We start from the raw sequence: 12,677 nt of genomic DNA, 5'->3' as shown, positions 1-12,677 counted from the left end.
AGTCCAGTTCTGCTCCTCCTTCTCGTAAACAGCCACACACACATATCTAACAATAACTGTATATCTCTGGCCATTCAGTATAATGCATTTCTTAGAAACAAACAAATATAAATAACAATAATATTGTAAGCAATGCCTAATATTTAATACATTGGCCAAATGTGTAGCAACAGACATCCAAAACCTTAACAAGGAGGCAGGGTAATTGCATTTTCTTGATATAATACAACAAGCCTAACAAAAATGCCAGCTGATATATACAATGTAGGCTATAGTCTTGATTTGGGTGGTCAATCTGCATTTGTAAGTTTGAAAGGGTTTTAAATCTTGTAAATCAAGTAAAATGACTCAAATCTAATAATTTAAGCATGCCAAAGTCAACTTTAATCATATAAAATGTAATTTTCCAACAGCAAAATTGTGGCCAGTGAAAATGCTGAGTGGCTAGTAACTTTGGAAAACCACTAGCCACAGTGGCTGGTGAGCAAAAAAAGTTAATGTCAAGCCCTGTATATATATATATATATATATATATATATATATATATATATATATATACAGGTCCTTCTCAAAAAATTAGCATATTGTGATAAAGTTCATTATTTTCCATAATGTAATGATAAAAATTAAACTTTCATATATTTTAGATTCATTGCACACCAACTGAAATATTTCAGGTCTTTTATTGTTTTAATACTGATGATTTTGGCATACAGCTCATGAAAACCCAAAATTCCTATCTCAAAAAATTAGCATATCATGAAAAGGTTCTCTAAACGAGCTATTAACCTAATCATCTGAATCAACTAATTAACTCTAAACACCTGCAAAAGATTCCTGAGGCTTTTAAAAACTCCCAGCCTGGTTCATTACTCAAAACCGCAATCATGGTAAGACTGCTGTCCAGAAGGCCATCATTGACACCCTCAAGCGAGAGGGTAAGACACAGAAAGAAATTTCTGAACGAATAGGCTGTTCCCAGAGTGCTGTATCAAGGCACCTCAGTGGGAAGTCTGTGGGAAGGAAAAAGTGTGGCAAAAAACGCTGCACAACGAGAAGAGGTGACCGGACCCTGAGGAAGATTGTGGAGAAGGACCGATTCCAGACCTTGGGGACCTGCGGAAGCAGTGGACTGAGTCAGACAGGTGGACAGGTGCCGCATTCCCCAGGTCAAGCCACTTTTGAACCAGAAACAGCGGCAGAAGCGCCTGACCTGGGCTACAGAGAAGCAGCACTGGACTGTTGCTCAGTGGTCCAAAGTACTTTTTTCGGATGAAAGCAAATTTTGCATGTCATTCGGAAATCAAGGTGCCAGAGTCTGGAGGAAGACTGGGGAGAAGGAAATGCCAAAATGCCTGAAGTCCAGTGTCAAGTACCCACAGTCAGTGATGGTCTGGGGTGCCATGTCAGCTGCTGGTGTTGGTCCACTGTGTTTTATCAAGGGCAGGGCCAATGCAGCTAGCTATTAGGAGATTTTGGAGCACTTCATGCTTCCATCTGCTGAAAAGCTTTATGGAGATGAAGATTTCGTTTTTCAGCACGACCTGGCACCTGCTCACAGTGCCAAAACCACTGGTAAATGGTTTACTGACCATGGTATTACTGTGCTCAATTGGCCTGCCAACTCTCCTGACCTGAACCCCATAGAGAATCTGTGGGATATTGTGAAGAGAAAGTTGAGAGACGCAAGACCCAACACTCTGGATGAGCTTAAGGCCGCTATCGAAGCATCCTGGGCCTCCATAACACCTCAGCAGTGCCACAGGCTGATTGCCTCCATGCCACGCCGCATTGAAGCAGTCATTTCTGCAAAAGGATTCCCGACCAAGTATTGAGTGCATAACTGAACATAATTATTTGAAGGTTGACTTTTTTTGTATTAAAAACACTTTTCTTTTATTGGTCGGATGAAATATGCTAATTTTTTGAGATAGGAATTTTGGGTTTTCATGAGCTGTATGCCAAAATCATCAGTATTAAAACAATAAAAGACCTGAAATATTTCAGTTGGTGTGCAATGAATCTAAAATATATGAAAGTTTAATTTTTATCATTACATTATGGAAAATAATGAACTTTATCACAATATGCTAATTTTTTGAGAAGGACCTGTATATATATATATATATATATATTTTTTTTTTTTTTTGATGGTCCTTTCAACAAATTCTGTTGACTATAAATAATGTTGCACCTAAATGTCTACTAACTCTCATTAGAGTTTTAGTAGAATATTAGTAGACTGGTAGGGTTAGGGTTAGAATAATTTCACTTAGGCCCAATCCCAATTCTCTTTTATATCTTTTATATCTTCGCCTACCCCTTGCCTCTTGAAACAGAGTGGCAAGGTGTAGGGGTGAAAATATTCCCCTAAGAAATAGGACACCACTACTAGGCTACACCATTACACACATCATCATACCTAGTTTCTTTTATTAGTGTCCTGTAACATTTAACCAGTATGAACAACAATGAAGTGCACATATCAACAGAAATCAAGCATGAGCATGTTTAACAGATTACTCACTTCTTACGTTGTTTTGCACTGTATTATGGATGGCGCTCGGTTTCAGTCCGAAAACATTCGAGATTCTCGAGACTGGTGAAGCTGCTTTTCCATCGGACCAAACTGTTTGGTTAACCGTTCCATTCCGTGCCGAGCCGACCGATACGGATATGGTTTCGTTTTCTACTGTGGTGCTGCGATAACGGACATCTTTGCAAAGCAATACAAACGAGCCAGTTGCCTTGGTAATGCAAGAGTTTATATAGGATACGAGATGTAAATAGCTATAAAGGATGACCAGATATTTCTTTTAACTGTATTACTCATTTGTGTTCACATAATTCAAATAGCGCATTAAGCAAGCTACGGAGAAACTGGCAGCCAGGTAACACACAAGTGAACGATCCTGAGTGGAAATATCACTACCATGATCACTACACACATTCTAGTAGCACAATAGTCGGTGTATGCAGGGAAATTTCTCATACCCCTTCGTTCGAAGTGTGATCCTGAAAAATCTTCGTTTGAAGGGCTATCTGACCCTTCCCCTTACCCCTACCACTCCAGCCAAAAGAGAATCGAGACACCCCTACCCCTTCACGTGAACGTGCAAAACGAAGGGGTAGGGCAGGGGTAGGTAAGTTCGGTCCTAGAGAGCCACTATCCTGCAGAGTTTAGCTCCAACCCTGAAAAAAAACCTTCAGCTGCCTATAGCCTTAGTAATCCTGAAGAGTTTGATTAGCTTGTTCAGGTGTGTTTGATTAAGGTTGGAGCTAAACTCAGCAGGACAGTGGCTCTCTAGGACCGAACTTGCCTACCCCTGGGGTAGGGGAAAGGGAAGGGGTAAGGGGTAGAATTGGGATTGGGCCTTAAAGGGATAGTTCACCCAAAAATGAAAATTCTGTCATTAATGACTCACCCTCATGTCGTTCCACACCCGTAAGACCTTTGTTCATCTTTGGAATACAAATTAAGATATTTTGATGAACTCAACTCCACATCTCTCTGTTCAAATCCATTCTTCCTGCTTTCCCCAAAAGCTGCTGTCATTTGCTGACGGAAAGCATGGAATTACCATAATGCCGGAAAGTGCATGTTGTCTACAGGAGATAGTTATTTTGATAGTGAAAACGATTGAAGACTTGGTTTAAAAGTGAATACTTACTAAGTTGAGCATTTTGACATATTGATGTGTAGGTGTGAACCCAAAGCTCAAAATTTGCTTGTTTGTGTTCCACTCCATCTTGTTTAATTATCGAGTACATCCTGCAGCTTAGCAACAGACTGTATTTTATGACAACGACTGATCTCGCTGATTTCGACGTTAAGTTTTGGCTTTTAGAGATAAAGAAATCACACCACTGTGAAGGAAAGAAATCCACTAAAATCCCACAGCTCTAGTTTCTTTCTTGCTTTGTCATCTGATCAGCTCTTCTGATTGGCCTTTATAGAGACCACTGATCGAAGTTATTATCATCCGAGCTTGATCAGTGCCCGATCAATTGGAGCCCCTTATTAGAATGGTCAGACTTGAATTATTGTATTTTTTAGTTCTATAGAACCAAAACACCACTACACAGATGTTGTTTATTTATTTAATAGGTTAAAAACAAACTTCGGACCAGATCAATGCCTACAAAAGGAAGAGACTAAAAAAAATAATCTTCTATGTCACAGACTTCATCTTGAAGGCAGGCAACACAAACTGAGAACTGCAGATTTTCTTCAGATAACTTCATGTTCATTACAGTCCCATGTATATTCAGCTGAGAAGGAGCTGGTTCAGGCTTTCCTACAAAAACTACTGATGATGGACTACAGAGCAAGACACATAGATATTAATAAGGGCAAAGAACGGGATCACACACAATGAAGAGACAATAACTCTGAAAATGAGGGTGATATTTTTGATGATGTTTTTAAAGATTTATATTTATTCAACAAAAGAACCAATCAATCTGAGCAAATTCACCCAATGGATGTTCAGATGGCCGTGTTTCATTGTGCTGGTGGTTTCCTAAAGCAGCTGATGGTCACTAAACTGTCCCAGTGTCAGTACGCTCTGCCTCTGCTTGTTCCTGATCCATTCACACAACAGATTGAGTTTCCTCTCTGGACATTTAGAGAAATCACCAAGAGCTGGAAGATCAGAAAAACCAACAATGAAATAATCAGTCAAAACCAGCCGATCTACAAGGCAGAAACTTCAATGGTGTTTTTCTTCAGGTTTGGCTCTGTGTCTTCATCCAAGTCTCAGCTGATGAACAGTCTGATCAATGAGAAACACAACACGTTCTTCCACAGGAACTGCCCAGGCAGCAGCAGAACCAGAGAACTGATGGATGGAGTGGTGGAGATCACCTGGTTCTGCCCCTCAGGGAAAAACACAGATACATTCAATGACTGTGTTGCGTTCTGTAATCTACACGGTGATGCAGGAGACCATGAGAAACAGCTGCAGATCCTCACTGAAATGGCCTCAGTCAATGTTGTTCTTCTACAACAACTTCAAAACAATGACAAAAGTGCCAAAATAATCCAAAACCTGTACAGGAACAGAAAGCCAATCATTTTTCTTTTTACAGAAGATGAATCTGCAGGAAATGAGGTGAAGAAAGGGAAATTCAAAATTGGTTTGCAAGACAGAAGTCAGGCAGCAGTATTTGAAGATCTCAGAAGAGCTATAAATGATTATCTCTCAGAATCATCTTCCACTTTCAGACTTGAAGATGTGTCCAAACACTCAAACATCAGAGTAGATGAGGAAGATGATGAAGACTGCAGAAGAGGAAGAGAAGCAGCAGAGCAGATGATGAGTTTACTGGAGAAGAAAGATCTGACAGAAATCAAAGAATCAGTTTCTGCCTCATCAGGGGAAACTGTGGCATCAGTGGAGTCAGAAGAACAAAGAACTACATCGACCTCAAGGAGATGAACTTGAAATGGACATCAGTAGAAAACAAACAGAGATGAAAAAAATCCGTAAACAGCAGCATGAATCTGACATCAGTGAGTTCATGAAATTCTTCATTAAAGAAATGAACTCAGATGCTGCAAATAAAATATATATTTTCTGAAACTGCTTGAAATACTCCTGGATGAATATATCACTGCTGATCTTTCTGCTATACATAACAAATATGATGAAAAGTGGTCAATAGTTGTAAGACTGAAAGAGAATAATGATGAATCTGAACAACTTAAATCTAAACAAGCAGAACTTGAGAGAATATCTGAGGAACTTCAAGCTGCATCCTTTGGTTTGCAGCACATCATGAAGGAGATCAGTCAGATCTATGAATCATGTTCAATCTGTGAAGAAGAACAAGAAAGACCTGCAGTTTGACTTCTCTTCTCTCCCGAGTCTTGCAGCAGAGATGATGATCTCTGGATTTCCACTAGAGCTAATGGATGGAGATGCTGCTCATGTTCCTGTGATCTGGATCTCTGCTGTTCTAGATGAACTCATCCAGAAACTGGGAGACCAAAGACTCTTTGTGCTGTCAGTTTTAGGGATTCAGAGCTCTGGGAAATCCACCATGCTGAATGCCATGTTTGGACTCCAGTTTGCCGTCAGTGCTGGCAGGTGCACCAGAGGAGCTTTCATGCAGCTGGTCAAAGTGTCAGAGGAGATGAAAACACAGCTGAACTTTGACTATATTCTGGTTGTTGATACTGAGGGTCTAAATGCTCTAGAACTGGCTGGAAGTTCAACCAGACATCATGACAATGAATTGGCCACATTTGTTGTTGGTCTTGCAAATCTGACCTTGATAACATCTTTGGTGAAAACCCATCTGAGATGCAGGACATTCTTCAGATTGTTGTTCAGGCATTCCTGAGGATGAAGAAGGTCAAACTGAATCCCAGTTGTGTGTTTGTGCATCAGAACGTTTCAGACATCACAGCTGGAGAGAAAAACATGGAGGGAAGGAGACGACTTCAGGAGAAACTGGATAAGATGACAAAAATCGCTGCTGAAGAAGAAGTCTGTGATGCAGAATGTTTCAGTGATGTCATTAGATTTGATGTTCAGAACGATGTGAAGTATTTTGCTCATCTTTGGGAGGGAAACCCACCCATGGCACCACCAAACCCAGATTACTGTGAGAATATTCAAGAACTAAAGAAAACTATTATGTCTCATGCTGCAAAAACAGATAAAATGATGCTGACACGTTTAAAAGTTTGTATTAAAGATCTCTGGGAGGCTTTATTGAAGGAGCGATTTGTCTTCAGCTTCAGAAATTCTCTGGAGATTTCAGCTTACAGGAAACTGGAGACAAAATACAGCAAGTGGTCCTGGAGTCTTCGCAGTGCCATGTTGGAAACTGAGAACAAACTACACAACAAAATAGAAAATGAAGCAATTCATGAGGTTGATGAAACTGATCTTCAAAGAGAACTGAAGGAGACAAGGGAAGAAGTAGAGAAATCAATGTCTGAATTCTTTGAGAAAGACACAGATGCAGATATACTGATTCAGTGGAAAACATCATTTGAAATCAAAATCAAAGATGTTCAGGAAAACACTGTAAGGGAAACAAAAAGGAAATTAAATGAGATTCTTCAGCAGCGAGACCTGAAGAAAATGATTGATGCTCAGAGGACACATCATGAAAACACTCTCTATGAAAAGAGCAAAAAACTTGCCTTAAAATTCAAAGACAAAGCAAATGATGTAGAAACATTAAAGAAAGAATTTGATTTGTTTTGGAAACAATATGTAAAGAAGATCATCACAGACACTCCTCCAATCAAAGACATTGACATAATGAGAGATGTAAAAAGGCTTCTCAGTGAAATCCATCAGGGGTGTCTCCCTGAAGACCACAGAAAAGAGGGCAGTGAATACAATATTTTCAATGTGTTGAGTTTTTCTGAACATGTTATTTTCAAAAAGTCTACAAAAAAAGAGATGAGAGATGGTGTAAATGATGCTTGCCGAACAGGAACATCTGGATCTACTCAAACTGTGTCTCCAGAGGATGAAGCTCAAATAAGATCATTAGTCACAGATGTTGTTCAGCAGACAGACAGAATGATTCAGTCATTTAACATTTCAAAGATGGGCTACAACATCAGCTACATTCAACAACTCACAGGTTACATCAAGAGGAGAGTAAAAGAACATGAGGAAGGAGGAGTGAAATACAAGTTCAAGAAACAGTTCTTCATGGATTTGGTTTATTCCATTTGCAAGAGGGCAAACAAGATTATCACAGAGCAACACAGACTGTTTAAGGAAGCCAATGATCCTGTTCTGTATTTGGAAAGGAAGAGAGAAGAGTACTACAGTGTTTTCCAGAAATACTGTCATGGAGCCGCATCAGCTGCCATTTTTGGTGAGATCATCTGTCAGAAACTTAAAGAGCCCATTGAGCAGAGTGTCTATAAGAAGACTGCCAGAGATCTGACGGATGAAATCAGAACAAACTGTGAATCACTGAATGGAAACAGATCAAATCTGGAGAAACACATTCTGAAGACACTAGCAGAAGAGGAGGACTTTGACAAATACATGAACTACATAGATAATCCCAGAGATCACTTCAAGGATTTCATCGGAGATGAAGTCAGTCGGTACATCACTGATAAGTTCAGTGTCAGTGTTTTACCCAAGATGAAGGAGAACATTGAACTCCTGCAGAAGAAGATCATGAAAGCAGCATGTGAATCTACTGAACATGTTCAAGAGAACATAGGAGATGTTGGTTTGTGGTTGAAGAGTTTCACACAGCAGCTTTTAGATGTGCTGATCTTCTCTGAAAAAGACCTCAGAGGAGTTAAACATGATGATGTTGATGATTTCAACCTCCTAGAAGATGTGATGAGACAAGAGCTTCCTGCTATAATGTCAGACATCTGCAGTAGATTCAACACAAAGACTTTTCCGGTAAATCTGGACTATATGTTCAGGCCAGATGAGATACTGTTTGATCACTTGTGTCAGTGCTGTTGGGTTCAGTGTCCGTTCTGTTATGCCATCTGCACCAACACAATAGAAAACCATGATGGAGATCACAGTGTTTCATTTCATCGTGTTATTGGACTAAGCGGAATATATTACTCTAATACAGAAAACCTGTCTGCCCATATCTGCACATCAGCAATAGCAAACAGCAATCTATATTTTTATCCCAATGAATCACAAAAAGTCCTCTGGAGAAATTACAGAACAGCAGGAGAAGAATATGCAAAGTGGAGCATCACTCCTGATCTCTCTGAACTGCCCTACTGGAAGTGGTTTGTGTGCAGATTCCAGAAAGATCTGGAAAAACACTACAGTAAAAAATTTGAGGGACAGGGTAAGATCCCAGATGAATGGAAAAAATTCTCTAAACAGGATGCTTTAGAGAGTTTGGATAAATACATTTAGTTCCTCGTTTGCAAGTCACTTTGGATAAAAGTGTCTGCTAAATGAATAAATGTAAATTTAGTTGAACAAGTAAATTAAGTTTTTGGTCTTTGCTTTACAGAACACAGTTTAAAATTACTTTGAGGATTAAATGATTTCAGACTCACTGAAGTTAGGAAAAGTGTACAGAATAGTGTACATCAGAGAGAAGAAATTAAGGATTTAATTAAAGTATTCTGTTTTAAAAGACAGGCCAGTATCAGTGAACTAATCTCTACTTAAAGACAATAGCCCCCAGTTTCACAGACAAGGTTTAATCTAGTCCTAGACTAAAATGCATGTTTGAGCTGTTTTAACTGAAAGTAACTTGCATTGACGTATCTTAAAATATGTCAGCGCCATTGTTTTGTCTCAAGATGCACACCAGCAATGTTTTTTTTTTCTAGAGTACATTTATAAAAGCTACTTAAATGTCTTAATTGAACTAAGGCCTAATCCTGGCTTAGTCTAAGCCCTGTCTGTGAATCCGGGCCTAGATGTTGGAACAAAAGGCTTAATTTATGAGTAAAGTCTTTTCAAAGCAGTTTGACTCCACTCTGCACTGCAGGAACACATTTTCAATTACAAAAACTAAAATACTACATTTTTTTCAGAAGAAGACTGATGTTATGTTGTTTGGCCCTTCACACCTTTTAAATAACATAAGTTCTACCCTAGGCCCCCTTCAAGATAACATTCGTGATAAAGTTAAAAATCTGGGAGTTACCCTTGACCCTGAGTTAAAATTTGATAAACAAATCAACTCTGTAGTTAGAGCCAGTTTTCTGCAGTTTAGGGGACTTCGCAAGCTGAAAAATATTCTGAGCTTTAGTGATTTGGAGACTGTTATTCATGCGTTTATTTCAACCAGGCTGGATTATTGTAATGCTCTATATGCTGGAATAAATCAGTCCTCGCTTTTGCGATTACAACTGGTACAGAATGCTGCGGCTCGTTTTTTAACAGGGACAAAAAAGAGAGAACATATTACACCTGTGCTGTCATCACTTCATTGGCTACCCGTTCGTTTCAGAGTTGATTTTAAGGTTTTAGTATTTGTATTTAAATCAATTCATGGTCTTGCCCCTTCTTATATTTCAGAACTTATCCATTCATATTCCCCAGTGAGAACGCTCAGATCTCCCACCCAGATGATATTAAATGTTCCAAAATCCTGACTTAAATCCAAAGGTGACAGAGCTTTCTCAGTTCATGGTCCTAAGTTCTAGAATTCCCTACCTGTGTCTATTAGACTTTCCCCTACTCTTTCTACATTTAAATCTTCTCTCAAAACATACTTTTTTTTCTCAGGCATATGTGTAATTTGATACCAATTTTTTTGTCTTAAATATTGTTTTATATTGCATGATGTTCCTGTCTTAATTTTATTACTTTTGTTTTGGTTTCTTTGATATTTTATTATTAGTGTTTAAATTGGATTGTATGAGGATGTTTTGTTTGGTATATTGTGCAGCACTTTGGTCAGCATTTATGCTGTTTTAAAGGGCTATATAAATAAACCTGACCTTGACCTTGACCTTTTGTTATAATCTATATGGGAGACTTATACACTGATTTAAATTTGGAGTGTCTAATAACATTAGAAATTATATTTAATGTTTCCAGTGTGTGTAGTGTTTTTTTATTTTATTTTTTTATTAACAGAACATTTTCTTGACATGCATACTTAAATTAGTTTTGTCTCCAGAATTCTGTTTTTTTTAAATCATTAATCATATACTTAAGTAGCTTAACTTAACAACATTACATGACCAGCAGAAACCCATTACATTTCTTTACAAAACCCTTACCTATTACCAATTCATCTGCTTATTGTGGACTGTTTCAAAATAGTTTAACTTGGATATTCTATAATCTTTTCACTTATTTTGTGCCTCTGTGCAACTTTTTTTGGTGTGTTGCATCAAAATCAAAACTTGTTTATTTACAAAATACAATTAAGTTGGTCAGTGAAAACATTGGAAATCTTTTCTTTGTACTTTTGTCAATGAAATAAATCTTCAAGACAATTAACTAATCACAGATTCTTGATTTTACTGCATTTTAAAAAATGTCACAACTGTTCTGTAAATGGGGTTGTACATTTCTACAGCTTTCCTTGTGCAGCATTACTTAGACACACATGGATATCAAGAATCTGAGTATGAATCTCAACACTGGTGACAATAAACAAAATATTCAGATAAACAGATTAACTCTGAACATAAAAACAAAAGTCACAACTAAAACAGCAAAAGTAAAGGCAAACAGTAAGAAGCAAAGAAAATTAGTCAGATAATTCAGCTTAATTTATAATTAATGTCATAATGCATGCTGAGAAATATAAGAATTATATCAACACAGTATTACATTTTGTCAATATAAAAAGGTTCAAAGGTTTTGACATTTTCTTAAGGGACTTTACATCAAAAGAAATGTTGTAAAATTGGGATTACAGTAGATGGTTCTGGCTTTGTGAATATGAAATTCACAAGACAAAGCAGTAAAACAGTGTAATCAAGTGTGACATCCTTAGAATGATTTTTTATTTTTTTTTGCAGATGAAAAAAATGATAGATTCTCTCATTTGTTAGCAGCAGTAAACTAATGTTGTAGCTTCTGACCAAAGATGTAGAATTGATTCTTCTTCAGTATTGCAAAAGGAACAAAAAGAAGATACATTCTCAGAAAACCTGCTCAAAAATAAATCACAAGGGTAATATCTATGAAGAGTTTTGAAATGGAGTTCTTTAATCTTACAAGGGATAAAAAGATTATTAGGAAAAGTCCATAAGTTATTTAAATCAGAGTTCGGATAACAGAAACTACATTTAGATTGTGCTTTAGGGAGGGTTATTGTTGAAGAAAGAGCATTTCTAATAAATATTGTAAATTGTTGCATTTTTAATCTAATACATGAAGATTGCAAGTGAAAGAATATGATTGCTTAAACAGCCATCTTAAATGCACTTTAATTAAAGATTTCAAAATGCCAGGAATATATGTTTATTCACCTTATTAAAATCTCTTACTGAAATTTTAAAACCTTTCAAAGACACAAAATCAGAAAAAAGGTCTCCTTGAACACTGAACAAATCAGAAATAAAAAGATTATTTTGATTCACCCATTCCTTGAAAAAAAGTTATTTGTTGCCAGACAGTACATCATTATTCCAAATAATACATGTATATGGGGAGAAATTATGTTTGAAAGCAATCTAGAGCTTGTTTGTGAAAATTCAAGAGTTTGATAGGTAATTTGCTGCACTTAAAATGAAAAGATAATAAGAATTTAAGGTCACCACAATGTTTGAAGATTAGGTTAGGGATCCAAAACCAGGGAAATCCATTATTAGTAATACAATTCTTAATCCAGTTAATTTTGAATGTCTGGTTGACAGTTTGAAAATCTAAAGCTTTAGGACCACCCTCCTTGTAACTTCTTACTAAAGATTTCCTTTGAAGACATTCCGTTTTATTTTTCCAAATAACAGAGTCTATATATATATATATATATATATATATATATATATATATATATATATATCGTTGTCTTGTTGAGTGTGGTTGTGTATGTCTCATGTGGGTTCCTCCCTCCCTTCCTCCCTGGTTGCTGACTCTCCTGACCTAGCTGCCAGTCTGGTGTTTCTGCAGTTACATCTCCCCATGCCAAACCTCTGATTCCTTGAATCACTGCCTTGTCTCCATTGTTGCCTTTGCATCTGGAGTTGCCTCATCCCTGACCAGCCTGTTCTACTGTTGTGCACCCTGCCC

General features: G+C 37.5%; 1 pseudogene; it reads left to right on the top strand.

Annotated features, from left to right (window-relative positions):
- The first annotated feature begins 4,040 nt into the window (after positions 1-4,040).
- LOC125262749 lies at positions 4,041-12,349 on the top strand (annotated as a pseudogene).
- The last annotated feature ends 328 nt before the right edge of the window (positions 12,350-12,677 follow it).

This window comes from Megalobrama amblycephala, linkage group LG1 (genome assembly GCF_018812025.1).
Source record: "Megalobrama amblycephala isolate DHTTF-2021 linkage group LG1, ASM1881202v1, whole genome shotgun sequence".
In the NCBI taxonomy this organism is placed as follows: domain Eukaryota; kingdom Metazoa; phylum Chordata; class Actinopteri; order Cypriniformes; family Xenocyprididae; genus Megalobrama; species Megalobrama amblycephala.
The sequence above is the reverse complement of the archived record's forward strand: the minus strand, read 5'-3'. Positions and strand labels throughout refer to the sequence as shown.